Below are 18,910 nucleotides of genomic sequence, written 5' to 3' on the forward strand. Positions count from 1 at the left end.
GCTCTGGGGGAGGACCTCCATATTCCTATAATTCTCCCGTTTTATAGGACAAGTTGGGGAGAGGTCCCAACGGAGGGGAAAAACCAGACCACTTGGGTTCCAGGCAGCCTTAATTTTCAAGGAAAGTGGGGGAGCCCCACCTCATCCTGTGGGAAGTTGTGTCCCCTTTCCCTGGGGGAGGCGGAGCTTTGGGACCCAACCAGCTCATTGCCAGGCAATTCACAGGGAGTCCCAGATAACAGACACTCAACAACCTGCTTGTTTCCAAACCTAGGAGAACTCATTCCCTTTGCTGCCAGTTTGCTGCTTCCCCAGTTTAGGACCCGTTAGTACAGAAGTTATAACCCAGGGGCCTTCAGGCCATTCCATTTGTAGCCTGAAAATGTGCATTGTTCACAGTGGCTGGTGTATTTTTTTTAACACGATATTTTTATATCATTTTCTGAATAGGCAATATGTTTACATAGTTCTAGGAAGTTATCTACTGAAATCTTATCTTGGCTTCTGTTTGCCTGCCCTGCCCCCTCCTGGGACAATAATCAGCTTGATTAGTTTTATACATCCTTCTAGGGTTTCATTTTGCAAGTACAAGTCGGTACAAGTATACTTGATACCTCTATCCTGTCTTTTCTTACTATACACACTTTTTTAAACCTTGTTTTTTTTTTTTCCACTTAATTTATCTTGGTGCTTGTTTCCTGTGATATGATGAGAATTTTCTGATTTTTTTTTGACAGAGGCATAGTGAGCCATTGTAGGGATGTACCCTAATTGATTCAACCAATCCCCTACCGATGGGCACAGGTCACCGTTTTCAGTCATTTGGCGTTTATTACAAGTAATGGTGCAGTGAGTAAGCTTGCCATTCTGCCTCGTGACTAAATGTGTATAACATTTAAAAATTCTATACTACCTTTAAATTATCAAAAGGACTGGAAACAGTGGGTTCTAATAACCCTGGGTTTGGACTGAGTAGCTGCTGTCTCTAAGGATCCCTGACGTTGGGACTGGCCTGTTCCCATCTGACGTTTCCCTGCCCTTACCCCCGTTCTGTCTTCTATTAAGTCGGAGTGTTGACTGCCACAGAGCGACACCACTGTGCAGTCCTTCCTACGGTAGCTAAAGAAGAAAGAAGAGAACTCAGGGACTCGTGTCTCTTCAAACTGGCAAATGAAAGCCAAGGGGGGTGTTTTTCAAGAAGAAAAGGCGAGGGCAGATGTCTGTGTGGGTGTGATTCTCCTTCGTTCGCACCTGATGGGTTGGCTCACCTGTGTTACTTGTCCGGACACTTGGGTGTGCAGCGCCGTCTTGTTATGTCCGTGCCTTTTTGCCTCAGAGTAGAAAGGGAGGAACCCTGCTCGCTGGTTGTTTTAGCACAGACTGAGTAGCTGCTTGGAGACCCAAGATAAAGATGAACTTGACGGTCAGAAGGATTGTTCTGTTGCATGCACTCTTTCACCAGAACCGCATGAGGATGTGGTATTCCTATTTGCATTTTATAGATCAGAGTGAAGTCGCTTGACCAAGATTTGTAACTCGTGCTCTGTAGAACGATTATCTGAACGCAGGAATTTCTGGCTCTAGAACCTGATGCTTTAGCTAATCTTTTATGCTGCCTCCGGATCTTAAAAGAAAATGGTGTGACTTACAGTTACATCTCTCACGTTTTAAGCTTGCCGTCAGGTCATGACCCAGATAAGAGAGCAGGCTCTGGAAATGGGCGAGTTGGTGACATGCCCCGAAGAAGGCTTGTGACGAGAAAGCATTTTTGTTCTCCTAACAAAGGTGAGGGCTCATCCTTTATGGTCTGTCACACTGTCATCGGCCCATTGCCCCCTTTACTCTTCCGGTCCCCAGACACTTGCAGAACAGCTTCTGAAGGTGAGGCAGTGTGCCAGATGTGAGAGGAAAGGGGGGCAAGCCACACCCTGGCCCTTGGAGCCTAGTCAGGCCGTGTCCACGGAGGCTGCGGTGCCACCTGGTCAGTGTGGTGTGGGAATGGCGTCATGTGTCGGGCTGGGGCCTCCATGTGATAAAAGAAACAGACTCACTGCAGCGGAGTGACAGGGTGGGTGGTTTCCAGTTTGTCTTGGGTCTTTACCATTGCTCAAAGAAGGGAGGAAGTGAGGGCCCGGAAGTGGAGACTGTGGGCTAAGATATTGAGCCATCCTTCTGCCCATAGCCCAGGCTGAAGCTGGCGGCGGCTGCAGCTCTGCAGGCTGGAGGCTCCTTGGAGACTTGGCCTCTGTCGTGGTGGAAAGGTGGGCTGAAGGAAGCCTCCTCTCCCCCTCGCTGCTCCCATCTCTGCTTTTCTCTGTTCTTGGCCATTCTGCTAGCAGCTGGTGTGGGGGGAGGGGTAGCAGTTTCAGAGGGGGGGATGGGCCAGGAGGGTGTAGTTCATAGGTCATTGAATCTGACATTTATTTATTTATTTATTTATTTATTTATTTATTTATTTATTTTTAAAGATTTTATTTATTTATAGAGAGTGCATGAGCAGGGGGACGGGCAGAGCGAGAGGGAGAGAGAGAATCTCAGGACTCCACAATGAGTGTGGAGCCCGATGTGGGGCTCAATCTCACGACCCCGAGATCACAACCTGAACTAAAACCAGGAGTCAGCCGCACAACCGACTGAGCCACCCAGGCGCCCCTGAATCTGACCTTTAAGTCACATGTCAGCAGCAGGATCTGCCTGCTGGGGCTTCTTGTGATAGGGAAGCTCCTTTCCTGGCTTTTTATTGCTGCCATTTATTTTTCTTCTCCCCTCAGTTTGCGTGCCAAAGCATCTAGCATCTCTGTAGTTATCATAGAGCAACAGGGGGTGGTGCTTTTATTTATTCTTTCTCTGAGCAGGAGGCTAACCACAGCAGCCTCCTGGCAGAGGGAGTGGGGAGGAAGACGGTTGCTCTTCATTCAGACACTGGTCTTCCGCACAGGGGCAAAGTTTTCAAAACAGAGGTGTCAGAAACTCAGTCCAAGTGAGCGCTGGGGATCTATTGCTTGTGCTTCTACAGATGCGTAATGGAAGGCCACTGTTTCCTGGGTAAAAAGGAGAATTCAGTTCTGAGGGAATACAGACAAGGGGCCTTTCTAGGGCCACAGCTGTGTGCGCTCATCTGTGCTGGTGGCTGTGTGCAGCTATGAGAGCAGAACCCCAGGCCCTGCTTGTCCTCACGGAGCTTGGTGACAAGAGGAGGAGCAAAATATACAGTCGACCAACCTTCTTGGGCCTGCTTCCTCATTGGAGAAACAAGGAAGGTTGGCTTTGGTCAGTATTCCTGATGCGGTCAGTACTGCCCCCAGAGGAGTGCTTTACAAACCCATTCAGGGTGCATGGGAATCACCTGGGGGTCTTGTTAAAAATGCACATTCTGATCCAGTAAGTCTAGCTCAAGGCTTAAGATTCTGCATTTCCAACAGACTCCCAGGTGCTGCTGTGGGTCCAGGGACCACAGGGCTTTCAGGATCGAAGCCCTAGAAGGTGTTTTGTAAATCTGTGGGATGGTTTTGACAAATGCCCAAGAATTTCCTGCATGTGTGCTGGGGTTCCAATCATGATTCCATGTGCAAATCAGCCCCGTCAATGAAGACTTGTCACCTGCCCTGCCAAACTCAACCCAAAACAAATATAAATCAGTTATACTTTCCTACGTAGTCATACTAAAAAGTTTTCAAGTAAGTGATGCCAAGATCCCAGTAATTTAGGAGCTGTTTTTTGGGGAAGAGAAGCCTAAATGACATAAAGACAAAAATCTTAAAATGATTGGATAATTTCCCCACTCTATGCATTCTGTCTAGATTAGAGCATTTCCAAACATACACTTAACTGACAAGAGTTTCAGTGCAACATGTAGTTACCGCAAAAGCAAGGAGGCCACTTGCAGATTTGTAACGGGAGATTTGAGACTTCATCTAACACACAAAGTTGCAGGACGACACCTTATTAGATTAGCAGAGGCACATGGCATGTCACCATGTTGATAAACTTCTTTATAAAAACTGCTTTTAAAATAGTTTACATTCTAATATATGTATATCCAATTGTAGGACAATGATGAGAAACCTCTTGCAAAAAGTAGACATTACAATGATTTACTTTGGAGTTGCTTTTCTTTTTCACTCTTACTTTGAGATGTATCAAACAAGATTTTCTTTTTTTTTAAGATTTTATTTATTTGAGAGAGATCGAGAGATCGAGAGAGCATGGGCAGGGAGAAGGGGCAGAGGCAGAGGGGGAGAAGCAGACTCCCCGCTGAGCAGGGAGCCGGATGCAGGACTTGAAACCCAGGACTCTGAGATCATGACCTAAGCCAAAGGCAGACGCTTAACCGACTGAGCCACCCAGGTGCCTCTCAAAGAACATTTTTCAATCCGGCCTCCCCCCACTGCCTGAATGAAAGGGAGGTGGCTTCCACACCTCTTGTAATGCTCAAGACTGAATGTATGCCTCCACCCTGTGGGTGGGATTTCCAGGGTGGAGACGATGTTTTCCATGATTCTTTGTCACTGCCCTGTCCCGTGTCAGTAGCATCAATTATTATGACACTGTATAAAGTTTAACTCGTTCACAAGAATAACATACTTCCTTATTTTATCTATTTTCTCGTTAGTGATTTCACCTGACATGCTATCCCTATCTCAGTTGAGGCTGTTTCCTTCTTCCTGTCATCAGATACAAACCAGTAAGTGGGTTTGTTATTTCTCCTCTGAACATTTTTTTTTTTTAATTCTGTTGTCCTCTGATCTTTTTCCTTGTACTCTTCATATGAAGTGTATGATCTAATCTTATTCATTGTAAGCAGGTGTAAGCCTTGACTACTTCATTAATGTGTTCCCATGCAGTCCTGCATGGAGACTTATGTATTGAAATATTTATTATTTTAATATAAAGTGCTTTCTTTTTTTCTCCTGTATATTACAATTAGAGCTAAATTATGCATGTGGATTGACTCCCGTATCTGGGAGGGTCACTTCAAGCCTCTTAGAGGGTGTTTCCAAATATTTGTTATAGGAACAGGGCGTGGATTGGAGAGCGTGTAGAGCACAGTTGGAGGTCTCTGAGGCCTCTGACATTTGCACAACGTTAAAAAAACCAGTAGATGGCAGTCCGATCTGTGGCTCCATTGAACTAATCCTGGAGGAGAAAGCAGTCAGGAAAGTCGGTTATCACTCCTAGAGTCTGCTTGGGCGAGATGTGATGAGTCCTCGGGCCTTGGAACTGTGGTTCTCCCCAGGTTGTTCCTGAGAAACCAGGTAACTTAAACAAAAGCAAACACAAAAGTCCACACACATACTTCACACCTTGACTCCACCCAGGATCATCTGCCACTGAATCTCGGATTGAGGACCAGGTGTCTGGAGTCTACAAGTGTCTCCAGAGGAGGGTTGAGAATCACTGTCTCCAGTGGGGTGAACGGTGAAAAATAGGTCCGCTTCCTACCTTCCAGACCTACGAATGGGATCCTATCAGTAGGAGAGGCTTTGCAGGTGTAATTAAGTCTCAGATCTCCAGATGAGATCATGTTGGGTCATCCATGTGGGCCCTTCATTCAATGACAAGTGTCCTTATAGACACTTTTGGGCACATGGAGGACAGACACAGAGAGGAGAAGGCCATGTGAGGACAAAGGTATAGATTATTCTTATGGAACCACCAGAAGCCAGAAGAAGTAAGGACTGATTTCTCCCCTAGCACCTTCAGAGGGGGCACAGCCCGTGGACACCTAGATCTAGGACTTTCAGCCTCCAGAACCATGAGAAAATACATTTCTGCTATTTTAAGACACCTAGTTTTTGATGATTTGTTATGGCAGCTCTAGAAAACCAAGACACTGCCTGCAGGGTGGATAACATTTGTTTGGTAAGAGGGAATGAGTATGAGGTTTTTTAAAAAAAAATTCATTTTTAAAAATTTATTTATTTGAGAGGGGGAGGGGCAGAGGGAGAGGGAGAGAAATCCTCAAGCAGACTCCCTGCTGAGCACGGAGCCCAATGGGGGGCTGGATCCCAGGACCCTGAGATCACGACCTGAGCCGAAATCAAGAATTGGCCGCTTAACCGACTGTGCCATCCGGGCGCCCCAGGAGTTTTTTAAGATATGGCAGGAAAACGAGTGAGAGCAAGAAGGTGTGACTGTAGGGAGGACGGGTGGAAGGACGGCGAGAACAGACCTTCAGAGAATCCCTGGGTGTGGACGATTCCTGTTGCTAAGAAAGATGCCCTCCTGTCCGTGCTGGCCCATCCTACCTCAGGGAATCGTCTTTGCAGTGCCTTGCAGGACCGCAAAGGGCCCCAGAAGCCCAGGAAGCGAGTTTGCACCTCCTCCTGCAAGCACGGGAGCCGCTGAGGGGTACTGAGGAGGGAGGGACAGGGCAATGTTTTAGGGGCACCCTCCTGCCTGGCCTGGAGACATGTGCCTCAACACTCACGTCTGTTTTGGGTTCCCGTAGCTGGTCCCCAAATCCATTCTGTTCTCACCTCTTCTCACACCAGCAGTGCCCCTGCAGCAGGGGCTTCACATGCGAGCAAAGCCGTTCTTTTCCAGCCCTGGAAATCTGGGTGGTTTTGCTGCTGCCGCTGGCTGGATCAGCCAAGGTCCTAGACATAGATCCCTCCGCGCGGTCATATCGCTTCTGATGAACTCCAGAGGGACCATCCTCAGTCTTTGCCCTGGAAGGAGAGCAGCCAACCTCAAGGCTCATGCAGGTGCAGATGCATCTCGCAGGCACTGCGCGATGGAACACGGAACCATGCCCTATTGTCTGAGAACGTAAGCAAGGGAAATCGTTCATTGATAATGCTCATATGAACTTGGTGTCCTCCTTGACTTTTCTGGCTGGTGCACAAAAGCTGAGAGGGGGTGAGAGCGCCCCAGACATGGGCTCACTGATCACATTGCTGGATCTTGTGTGTGCATTTCCCAGGCATTGTCCTCAACAGCCAACTCAGGGAGGACCAGTACTGTGGGAGCAGAGAGATCACCTGAGTATGATTGCCTTCGGAGTGAGGAAGCAATCAAACGCTGTCTGGCAAGCACCATGTAGGGACTGCAGCGCGCTGAGCTGGGGATGGGTGTGGGCACCTGGATTGGAGGCAGAGAGAAGAGGAAACAGAGGGGAGCAACTGACCTGTGGTTATTCTTAGTCTTCAACTCTCAGCTGTGTTGGGGATGTAACATTACCCACTGTCCCAGAAACGAGCGAAGGACATAAGAACTCTTTCATTTCATTTGCTGGGAACGAATGCCTCAAAAGGAAGGAGGTCACTTCCTTCTATGGACACCACCCCATGGCACTGTTAGGTCGGTGGCTACTGTTTTAATGTTGAACGAGAGGCTGCAAAATGCTGGGTGCAAGTCAGAGTGGAGCTGTTAGCCTCAGGAGTAATTTTGGGATCTGCCGGATAGGATGTCTGGCTAGAGGGCATCCCAGGCATCCACCTGCCTCCAGGAACCTGAGCACACATCCTTGCCCACTGTGGATTGTGAAGGAGAAGAGCATCTTCAAATGAGATGTGGGGCCAACGTTAGGCAGCAGGGATGGAAGACCACGGCTGGTGTCAAGTATCACAGGGGCACTTAGCTGCCCCTTCCCGAGGCCCTAACCTCACCATGACCCTGAGGCAGAGCACAGCCTGGGAATGGGCTCTTTCCACAAGTCCTACTTCTGATGGGCTGGAGCTCTTCCATGTACAGGGCGAGTCCCCATGGGTGCTGTGTGTCCCTATGTTTGTTACGGAACCTGGACTGGATCACCTGGCGGAAGAACCAAGTGGGACCCGGAGATCTTGGAGAATAGGAGGTTTATTTAACACCGCGGGCTTAGAGGAGAGTGGTCTCCCAAGGTCTGAGGCCTGAGCACAAACAAAGCGGGCAATTGATACGCTTCTACTTCCGCATACCTGGCACTTTTGGCGCGTGCGCGAAGCGGCTAGTTGTTAAGCTAGGTACTATGGTTACAGAATGAATGAGCCGTGATCCCTGACCTCCTAGAGCTAAAAATTTCGTGGGGGATAGACATGAATACAACTAAGTACAATGCCGTGTGATGAGTGTTACACTAGCAGCCAATACAAAGGGCCATGGAAACACAAAGAATAAGCAACCGAGTGTACTTGGCGTGGCATTCGAGGCCTCCCAGCGCCCCCCACCCGTACTTCTCACTCTAGGTGAGTACCTGTGCCTACTATCTTCTTACTCACATTTTCCCAAATTGTCCTTTCCATCGCTCCAGCTCTAGGGTCCATTTCATGCTCCTCCTTTGCCTGAGGTCATTCCTACAGGGCCCATAGACTTGCCCTGTTCTCCACAAAGTCTTGATCTATCACCCAGATAGTAGTCCTTTATAATCTGTTGAATTTTTTTTCTTGAAAAACATACTTTATTTACAAGCAAGGTATGTTTATCATAAAAAGAACTATCAGAGAATATAACAAATAGTAAGGAAGAGGAAAAAATTACCCATAGATCCAATAAACAGAGATGCTCACTATTAACATAACATAACATTGGGGTATATTTCTTCCCATCTTTTTTCAGGACACACACACACACACACACACACACACATACTTTTCTGACTACCTTTCCTCATTCTGCCTTATGTTTAAGTTTGTCACATACATCTATCTCCATTAGACTGTGAGCTTTTGAGGGCACGGATAATGGGCTGCTCACTTTTTATTCCTGTTATCTGACACGTCTTGCACTAAGGGGTCCCTCCGTAAGCATTAGCTGAAGAGAACCACCGGGTGAAATTTGTTTGGCTTTGGAATGCAGCACACTCTTCTTTTGAAAAAAGCAGATTTATTGCCCCGATGCTTGCTGCTTGTTTAAAACTGTGCACTCAAGCCCTGGTCTGCTGGGTGTCAGAGAAGGCAACAAAAATCCGTAACAATTCAACAAGTGTCTGAGACACGGGTGGGTGATGAAGTGTGTTCTGCATCCTTCGTCGGGTTGCATTGAAAAGGCAGCTCTACCCCTGGTACCTGGCTGAGGCCCTTCTCTTGCTTTGGAATGACATGGTTGAGTCTGGTAAATCTTTTTTTATCCTTTCTAATCAAAAATAGTGTTGGCGTTTCACCCTAGGGCGGGGAGAGGTGGGTGAGATCTTCTCCAAGAAATCAGTTTGGGCTCGAAGCTACTCTTCTCTTAGGTTAAAATTCCAGAGGCCTTTGAGCCAGGGTTGGGAATGGAAATAACACAGGCTCTTTTCCAGAAAGCTCCATGTAGGGAGGGGAATTCACTCAGCGGGCCACAGGTGAGAGCCAAGCAGAGCACATAAGCGTGTTTGATTGGCATAAAAGCAGCAGAGAATGTTCACAGAGCATCAGGATCCCTTCAGGGCATGTGTGGGAACATGAGAGGCTGTGGTATATTGAGTACCTTCCTTTTTTTTTTGAAACAAAATGTAGGGAATTCGTCAGTATAGTTGGCAACAGAAGAGTAGAGGCAGATGTAAGGGAGACAAGCCTGTTTGCCTTCTGAGCTTTTTATTTGAAGATGGCAGGATGTTTGTTATTTAGATGTCTTTTTTTTCTTTAAAGGATCTGTGGCATAGCTGAAGCTCTATCTAGAATTAAATATCTCTGAGGGAATTTCATTACAAGATCAAGGAAAAAGGTCTGCAGGGTTTTGGCTTCTGATGAAAAGCATCTAAAACTAAGTAAAATCAAAGCGAACCCTTAAACAAATTATTGATTTGGGCGATGTGGGGAAATCTCAGCCCGAGAGCCGAAGAGTGGAGAGGAGACTGAGAAAATATGCAGGGCTCAGCCTTGGAGACTACCTTCTGGCATGGGATTTCTTCTCTCTACACACCAATAAAAAGAAATTGATGCAGTCTTGTGGCTGACATAGTACAGAAGAGATGAGGAGCCTGAGGCCCAAGGAGGCCAGGCCACTTGTCCCACGCTGGGACATTAGGGCTAATGTGAGGGAGTAGGCTTTAAAAAAAAAAAAAATCCGAATTCTACTTTTCTTTCCGCAACTCTATATTGCTGTGGGAGGTAAAGGTATTTAATAGAAAGAGCATAGGTTTTGAGATGCACTTGGTTTGAACCTGGCTGTTTGGGGACATGTTTTTAGTACTTTTTCCAGACTCAGGTTACTCATCTGTATGACACCCACACTGCCCCCAAACTGCCTCAAGATTGTCCCCACCTTTTCGAGCACAGCCTCCGTCATTCATTCAGGGCCTGTTCCATGCGCTGGGGACACAGAGGTGACCCAAAGCCACAAAGCCTCGGCCTTCGTGGAGCTCACTTGGCCAGAGCAGCACTGTGCAGTAGGGATCGAACACGGGCCACACGTGTACCTTTCGATATTCTCGTAGCCACTTTAGAAAAAAGTAAACAGGGGAATTAATTTTATTAACATTTTATTTGACCTGATATACCCCAGATATCATTTCACACGTAGTCAGTCTATGAATGTGTTAATCCTGTGTTCGACACCCCTTTTTTTCTGCACGAGGTTATTCTTACAACACGTCTCAATGGGGACTGGCCACATTTCAGGTGCTCAAGGGCCTTCTGTGGTTTGCAGCTTCCATAGTGAACAGGGCCGTTGTAGGGCTCAGGAGCAAGATGGCACTATCCGCCCCAGTGATGGCAGCCAAGGGAAATGCTGCCTACCAAAATCCAGGTGCCTCCCCAGGGCATCTGGGTGCACCCTGCTGCCGCATGCTGATTTCACCAAGCAACAGGGACAATGGCTATGCCATGAGCCCTGTCCTTGTCTGTGGCTTTGGTCGAGGGAGTGACCCAGTGCAGTCTGTCTGTGATAACAACAGTAATGGAATCAGTACTTACTGAGGGCTAGGGCAGGCCCTGGGCTAGGCACTCATGTGCTCTGTGTCTTACTATCTTCAGGACAACTTTACAAGATAGACTCCTATTACTCATGTTTAACAGAGCAGGAAGGTGGCCCAGAGAAGTTAGATAACTTGCTGAGGGTCACACAGGTCATGAGGGACAGAGCTGGGACTCGAGCCCAGGGCCATCTAAAGCCACAGTCTTGTGTTTCTCAAGCAGAAAAGGCACAGAATGAGATCTGGGTTGAGCACAGCTTTCCAGAGCCTTCGCCTAAGGCTCTCCTCCACTACCCGCAGACCACACTACCCAAAGTGCCTTGGAGATGCAGGTGTCATTGAAGATGCCTCAGTGGTATGTGGAGAGGTACCTGGGTGATGTCCAGCACCCCCAGCTGTTGTCCAGGAGGCATGGCCTGTCCTTACTACAAATAAGGCAACACAACCTCTGAAAACCATGTAGCAATAGATTATAAAAGCCTCTCTGGACTCTTAAGGCCCGTATGAAAGTTTGCTGCCATTATTAAATATTTATTGCTACTGTTACCTTCCAGTGGCTGGTGTGTGCAGTGCGCTCACCAGAGCCCAGATCCCTGCTGTGGTGCTGTGATAGCAAATGGCAACTGATAACAGAACCTGGCTTGAATATTAGGTCCCCAGTGACTCCCAGCACCTGGAAGCTTCTGAGCTTCACTTATGGATATATTGCAGAAAACCCCATGCACAGGCGCGATAATTAGCCAGGTGTTCTCTTCATTTGCCAGCCTGCCTGGTGCTGAAATCAGTCTTTGTGTTCAGCATTGGGTGGCCAGCATCGCTCCTGGCTCTTCAGAGCACAGCTAGAGGGATGCTTCGACACACTCAGACATGATAGAGGGACCAGGTCCTCCCCGCTCCAGTCCCCAGACAGGTAAGAGGCCAGGAAGCCAGCCACCAGGCTCTGGAAGAGAAAGTGCCCGGACTGTGCCCCAGGTTCCCGGACATCCTGGTGACCTTGCTAAATGAGATTACCCCAAATCCCATTCCCTCCCCAAGGCCACTCAGGTCCCACCTTCTGCACGGAAGACTTTCCTGCAGGTCAGCCCCCTCTAGTCCTCTCCCACCTGTAATGTCCTGCGGTCTTGTGGTCAAGCCCGTGCCGCCCAGACACAGAAACTCTTGTCCTGTGGGGTTAGCTGCACATTTTCTGTACGGTCATGCCCTTTCGCTCCCGTTCCCAGACTTCTGAGAGTGACCTCTCCCAGCGACAATTACCTTGTGACATCTCTGATGTTGACTTGTGACAGTTCTGATGATATGCTTGGTAAACTCCTCTCTGTTCCAGGGAAGGTTTAGCGCACATGAAGTCCGTAATTAACTTTTCATTTGGCTTTGCTGCCTCTCCATCCAGAATGTGCATTCTCTGAGATTTGGACTGTTGTAATCTTGGTCTCCAACTAGAATATCTGCCTGACTTACCTTGGGGACTCAGTGACAATATGTTGCTCATCATTGAGCCAAGGGCTAGTCATGCCCCATCCCAATCTGCTCCCTTTGGTGCTAATTTTTTGCATAACAGTCTTCACTTTTATTTCACTGTGGTTACATTTGTATTATATATTCATTCATGAGTTAAAGCCTCTCCCCTGCCCTGAAGGGAACTTTTTGGTTCTCCACTGTATCCTGAACACCTAGTACAATGCTCAGAAACTGGTAGGGGCTCAGTAAAGACTAGTTCAGTAAAACCGCATATGAACGAGTCTGTGTGGTCACTGTAGGGGAGGCTGAAGGCAGAGAGAAGGGGAATTAGGACCTGGGGTGCTCAGGGGCTTTCTGGAGGCTTCAGCTATAAAGAGAAATGAGGTCAGCTACAGGAGGGCAGGTGGAATAATGAAAAACATACTGGCCGAGGAGTCAAGGACCTAACGGTCAGGTATTTTCCTGCACTGAGGTTTATTTTCTGTGTAACCTTGAGAAAGTCTCGTGAAGGTTGAGGGAGATAATTTGGTGCAATTGCTTTATAAACCACAAAGTGGTGTGGTAAGATGTTATTCACCATCCTGAGATCTGGTCCCTGCCTACCTATCCAAATAGATTTCTTTTTTTTTTTTTTAAGATTTTATTTACTTGAGAGAGAGAGAGCATGCGCAGGAGCAGGGGGAGGGGCAGAGGGAGAAACAAACTCCCCACTGAGCAGGGAGTCAGACCCAGGGCTGGATCCTGATCCCGGGACCCTGGGACCATGACCTGAGCCCAAGGCAGATGCTTAACCAACTGAGCCACCCAGACGCCCTCCCAACTTTATCTTCTCATTAATTTGATTTGGCTAGGCTTATCTTCTCATTTAAAAAGAGATTTTTTTCCATTACTGCAAAACTAATACATCGTAATAATAAAAACATTAGAAAATTCAGAAGAAAATAAAAATAAATTATCTCTTAAGATTACCATCTAGAAGTAATACTATCAATGTCTCCGTATATAGCCTAAGTAATTTTTTTTTTCTAAATAGGTATGACCTAAGCTTCCCAGGTATTGGCAGCTCGGGGCAGACAAGGTGACATTCTCCTGTTCTCCCACTTCTAGGCTTTGTGAAGGACACTGTCCAGGAAACCACTAGAGGGTGGAGCCTCCCCACTCTGGTTGCTCGCAGCCTCCATGGCTGCGATGCCAGTGAGGGGTACCGACAGGTGACTTAGGGAGGATGGGTATCTTCTTCCAGCACTCATTATTATCTGAAGGTACTTACAGGGTTTATGTATTTATTGTTTCTCTCCACTAGAATGTAAGTTCCACAAGGTCAAAAGCTTGCTGGATTTGACTTACTGCTGCCTTTTGGCACTTAAAACAGTACCTGCACATAGTAAATATTTATTGAAGGAAGGAAGGAGTGCCCAAGTGCCATATTACTTCACAGAGAATTGCCGTATTACTTCACATATGCACATGACTTGTGCACATGAGCTGTACAGAGGCCAAATTCACTGGTAATATACACCGGGTCTGCCGCATCCAGCTATGGTTGGAGATTTGGCCTCAGCAGCGGTGTGAGATATAATCCTAACCCCCTTGAATCACCACTGCTACCTCCAGTGATTTCAAGCACGCTCTCAGACCATGCTACTTAGCCTGTGGCCAATGCATTCTACAAATTTCCTCTCCAGGTCCACAGTCTTAACATCCCCAAACTGCACTAGATAAGGAGGCCTATCATCTCCTTGTCCCAGAGCCCGTTCTTCCTCCAGCACCTCTCAGCTTGTTTCCTTGTGGGGCCCTCAGGCTTTTCTTAGAAACACTACTGCATTGCCTTCTTAGGTAAGACAGTGATTCCGGTCACAATTCTGCATGTCTGTTTCAAGGATGAGCTTCAGTGGTGCAGACAGCATCTATAGATTGGGTGCAAAGGAGCTTGAGGAGCACTGCTGAGAGCTGGGGCTTTGAGAGGGGCTATCCGATTAGCCCTGTGGCTACCCCGCTTTTCATGCACAGGACTCTGCCCTCCCTGGGCTGGACACAGTCTCCAGACTCAGGCCGCTAAACACACTTCTCACGGCTACCCCTCCACTTCTCCTCCTCTCCAAAACCTGGAAAAGGATGGGACCAAGCCGGTTTTCTACTGGGTCATTGCAGCCCTAATGGGAGGGACGTTAGCTCCAATATCCCCCAAGTTAGCATAAAACGCCTTGCACTGTGGCCCCTGGTGGAAAACAAGGTGTGATTCATCTTTGTGTGTTTCTTGGGTGGGATTCAAATCACGAGTAGCAGGTGACCTCCAGACGTGAAGAGTTACCTATCCTCTCAGGGGCCAGGACTGTGAGGTGAGTAAGAAAACCGAAGGTGGGGAGACTGCCTCCCTCAGCCCCTGTCTTCAGGCCCAGGGTGGTGCCACTGCGGCTGTTCTTAGTATTCATCAGCCAGTGCTTAGATTCGAGAACCCGAGTCTTCAGACAGGCCATTTCTCCCAAGCCTTCTGGAGGACAGTTTCTTTATTCTTTTTTTTTTCCAGCTTTATTGAAATACATATGTTAACGAACATATAACATTGTGTAAGTTTAAGATGTACAATAGAATGATTTCATATATGTATAATTGAAAACCAATTAGCACACTTAGTTTTGTTCACGTCTATCACAGCACATAGTTACAATTTTTCTCGTGATAAGAACTTTCAGGTCTGCTCTCTCACCCACTTTCAAATATGAAATACAGTATTGTCAACGCTAGTCACCAGCCTGTAGGTTACATCCCCAGGACTTATTTATCGAATAACTAAGTTTGTGATTTTTGACCACCTTTACCCATTCCCTCCCCCACCCCATTCCCCACCTCCGGCAGCCACCAATCTCTTCTCTGTTTCTATGAGTTCTGTTTTTTTTCGATTCCACCTATAAGTGAGATCATACAGTATTTGTCTTTCTCTGTCTGACGTCTTTCACTCAGCATAACGCCCTCGAGATTTGTGTTGTCACAAATGCAGGATTTCTTCTTTTTTGTGGCTGAGTATATTACATTTTATGGCTGAATAATATAATCTTATTTATATATATAATGTTATATTATTCACGTTATATTATTCATATATATTATCACATACACATATATGTAATATATAATGTATATTTCTTTATTAATTCATCCATCGATGGATACTTTAGGTTGTTTCCATGTCTTGGCTATTATAAATAATGCTGCAGTGAATGTGGGGATGTAGGTATCTCTTTGAGACTGTTATTTTATTTCCTTTGGATATATACCCAGAAATTGAACTGTTAGACTGTGTGGTGGTTCTATTTTTAATTTTTTGAGGAACCTACATCCTGTTTTCCACAGTGTCTGCACCAGTTTGGATTCCCACCAGCGGTGCATGAGGGTCCCTTTCTCTCCACGTCCTCACCAACACTTGTTACCCCTTGTCTTTTTGAGAATAGCCGTTCTAACAGTCGTGAGGTGATATCTCATTGTGGTTTTGATTTGCATTTCCCTGAAGAGGAGTGATGTTGAGCGTATTTTCATGTCCTTGTTGTCTGTTTAAATGAGTATCTTCTTTGGAAAAATGCTTATTTAGGTCCTTTGTTCATTTTTAATTTGATTATTTGGGGACTTTTGTCCGTTTTGTTTCTGTTTTGCTATTGAGTTGTATGATTCCTTTATATATTTTGGATATTAACCCCTTATCAAATATATGGTTTGCAAGTATTTTCTTCCATTTTGTACGTTGCCTTTTTATTTTGTTGATGGTTTCTTTTGCTGTGCAGAAGCTTTTTTATTTGATGTAGTTCCACTTGTGTATTTTTTATTTTGTTGCCTTTGCTTTTGTTGTCATATCCAAATACCCAAAAAAATGTTGCCAAGACCAGTGTCAAAGAGTTTTTCCCTGTTTTTTTTTTTTCTAGAAGTTTTATGGTGTCCAGTCTTACATTTAAGTCTTTAATCCATTTCAAGGTAATTTTTGTGAGTGTATATGTGTGGGTTTATTTGGGGGCTCAATTATGTTCCATTGGTGTATACATCTGTCTTTATGCTTGTACCATACTGTTTTGATTACTATAGCTTTATAGTATGGTTTGAAAGCAGGAAGCATGATACCTCCAGTTCTGTCCCCCTTTCTCTGGTATTCTTTAGCTATTTGGAGTCTGTTGTGGTTCCAAACTAATTTCAGGATTTTTTTTTCTATTCTGCAAAAAAAAAAAAAAAATGCCATTGGAATCTTAGGAGGGATTGCATTGAATCTGTAGAAGGCTTTGGGTAGTATGGACTTTTTTTTTATTATATTCAGTTAGCCAGCATATAGTACATCATTTATTTTTGATGTAGTGTTCAATGATTCATTAGTTGCATTTAACACCCAGTGCTCATCACAACATGTGCCCTCTTTAATACCCATCACCCAGCTACCCCATCCCTCCACCCCCCCTTCTGTAACTCTCAGTTTTTTTTCCTAGAGTCAAGAGTCTCTCATGGTTTGTCTCCCTCTCTGATTTCTTCCCATTCAGGTATGGACATTTTAACAATATTAATTCTTTTAATCCATGAACATGGGATATCTTTCCATTTATTTGTATCTTCTTCAATTTCTTTTATTATTGTCTCATAGTTTTTAGTGTTTAGATGTTTTACCCCCTTGGTTAAATTTATTCCCAGGTATTTTATTTTTGATGCTATTGTAAATGGGATTCTTTTTATTTCTTTTTCAGATAATTTGTTGTTAGTGTATAGAAATACTGATTTTGTATATTGATTTTGTATCCTGCAGCTTTACTGAATTTTTTGGTCAGATCTAACCGTTTTTTTGGTGGACTCTTTAGGATTTTCTGTATGTAAAATCACGTTATCAACACACAGGTGATTTTACTTCTTCCTTTACAGTTTGGATGCCTTTTACTTATTTTTTGTGTCTCATTGCTGTGGCTAGAACTAGTGCTATGTTGAATGGGAGTGGTGAGGATGGGCATCCTTGTCTCGTTCCTGATCTTAGAGGAAAACTTTTCAACCCTTCATCAGCCAGTATGATGTTAGCTGTGAGCGTTTCATATATGGCCTTTATTATGTTGAGGTACATTTTTGTACCCAATTTTTTGAGAGTTTTTATCATGAATAGATGTTGAATTTTGTCAAATGCTTTTTCTGCATCTATTGAGATGATCATATGATTTTATAATAATTCATTTCATTGATATGATGTAGCATAGTCATTGATTTGCATGTGTTGAACCACCTCTGCAACCTACAGATGAATCCCACTTGATCATAGTGTATGATCCTTTTAACGGTGTTGTTGAATTTGGTTTGCTAGTATTTTGTTGAGAATTTTTGCATCTGTATTTAACCGGGATATGGGTACACCGTTTCTTAAAAACTAGATGACGGAGGTTGGCTCTACGACATTGGGGAAATTGGTGAAATAAGTAGATGTCACTTAAGTTTGTTTAAGCAATGCCTCTGCAGGAGGAAGGTTGTCACTTGTCCTAGCTCTTTTACATGGGGCAGAAAAGCCTGGCCTCTGTCTATGATTTGTGGCTCCACGGCCACTTGTCACTCACAGGAGCCAATTCCCCAGTGGAGCATGCCCAGTGTCTTCTGCTTTCCTTCCTCAGCTCTCTGATCTCTCCCATAGCATTGATAAGGATATATTTGTGTTTGTATATAGCAGTGCAATTCACTTTCATATCCAGTGTTTCATCTGACCTTCCTCTGTTGGGAGAGGTAAGAAACAGTTATTCCTACCTTTTCAGAGAAATGAACCCATTTTCCCAAGGCCATAACATGGTGAAGGCAGCTCTTGAATCAGATTTTTTTGATACCTACTCAAAACCTTTTAGGGCACTGTGGTTCCTGCCAGCCTCTTGATAGAGGAGCTTGAGACAGAACAAGAGTCGGTAACAGAGAAGGAACTCAGACCAGAGGTTTGAAGAGGCAAGGTTAGGAACTGTTGGCTGAGTTGCCAGGTAGGCTTGTCTCTGCAGTTTGGATTCATTATTGTCCTTCTTCCCCTTTTATTTTCTACCAGCCATTAAAATTCATGATAAGAATATGCTATCCAAACTCATCGTAATTCCTACAGGACTGGGACCTGGGGGAAAATGTTTGAATTTAGTTCTTTGAGTGGCTGTGGTAGAAGGTGCGTAGAACAGTGGCCCTTGGTTTTCTTTTCTGCTTCAGCTTAAATCAGAAAAGAGAACATGGGTTCTCATGTTTTTTTTTTTTTTTTATTATTTATAGATGTTCATTCACTTAGCTTTGCCAATGAGCCAGATATTTTGCTAAGTGTGGGGAATGAGATGTGATCCATTCTTTCAAGGCATTTGCAGGTGGTGTGTGTGTGTGTGTGTGTGAGAGAGAGAGAGAGAGAGGTTGAGAGAGAGAGAGAGGGATGGAGGAGCACTGACAAGTGAATCTCTACCATGACTAATTCCTGCAGCAGACGTAAGTCCAGAAGGCTCTGGAAGCCCAGAGGAAAAGCATGTAAGTCAGACTGTGCTGAGGTCACAATGTTTTCTCAGAGAAAGTACTCCTTAAATGGAATTCTTCAGTGTTCATAGGACTTAGTATAGACAAGGTGGGGGGGCATGCCAGGCAAGTAAACCATGTTTGAAGATGCTAAGAGAATTACATTGCTGAGAG

General features: G+C 45.4%; 1 protein-coding gene across 7 annotated transcripts in view; it reads left to right on the plus strand.

Moving 5' to 3' along the window:
- The window catches only part of CRACR2A (calcium release activated channel regulator 2A), a 125,917-nt gene that overhangs the window by 18,923 nt on the left and 88,084 nt on the right, over positions 1-18,910 (plus strand). The window contains exon 1 of one of the 7 annotated variants that reach the window (XM_027591630.2): positions 5,154-5,255. The exons of the other annotated variants lie outside the window; for them this stretch is intronic. The gene's annotated coding sequence lies outside the window, so the exon portion shown is untranslated. Of the gene's footprint in view, positions 1-5,153; positions 5,256-18,910 lie in introns of those variants that run through there. 7 annotated transcript variants of the gene reach the window in all.

This window comes from Zalophus californianus, chromosome 9, assembly GCF_009762305.2.
Source record: "Zalophus californianus isolate mZalCal1 chromosome 9, mZalCal1.pri.v2, whole genome shotgun sequence".
Taxonomy (NCBI): domain Eukaryota; kingdom Metazoa; phylum Chordata; class Mammalia; order Carnivora; family Otariidae; genus Zalophus; species Zalophus californianus.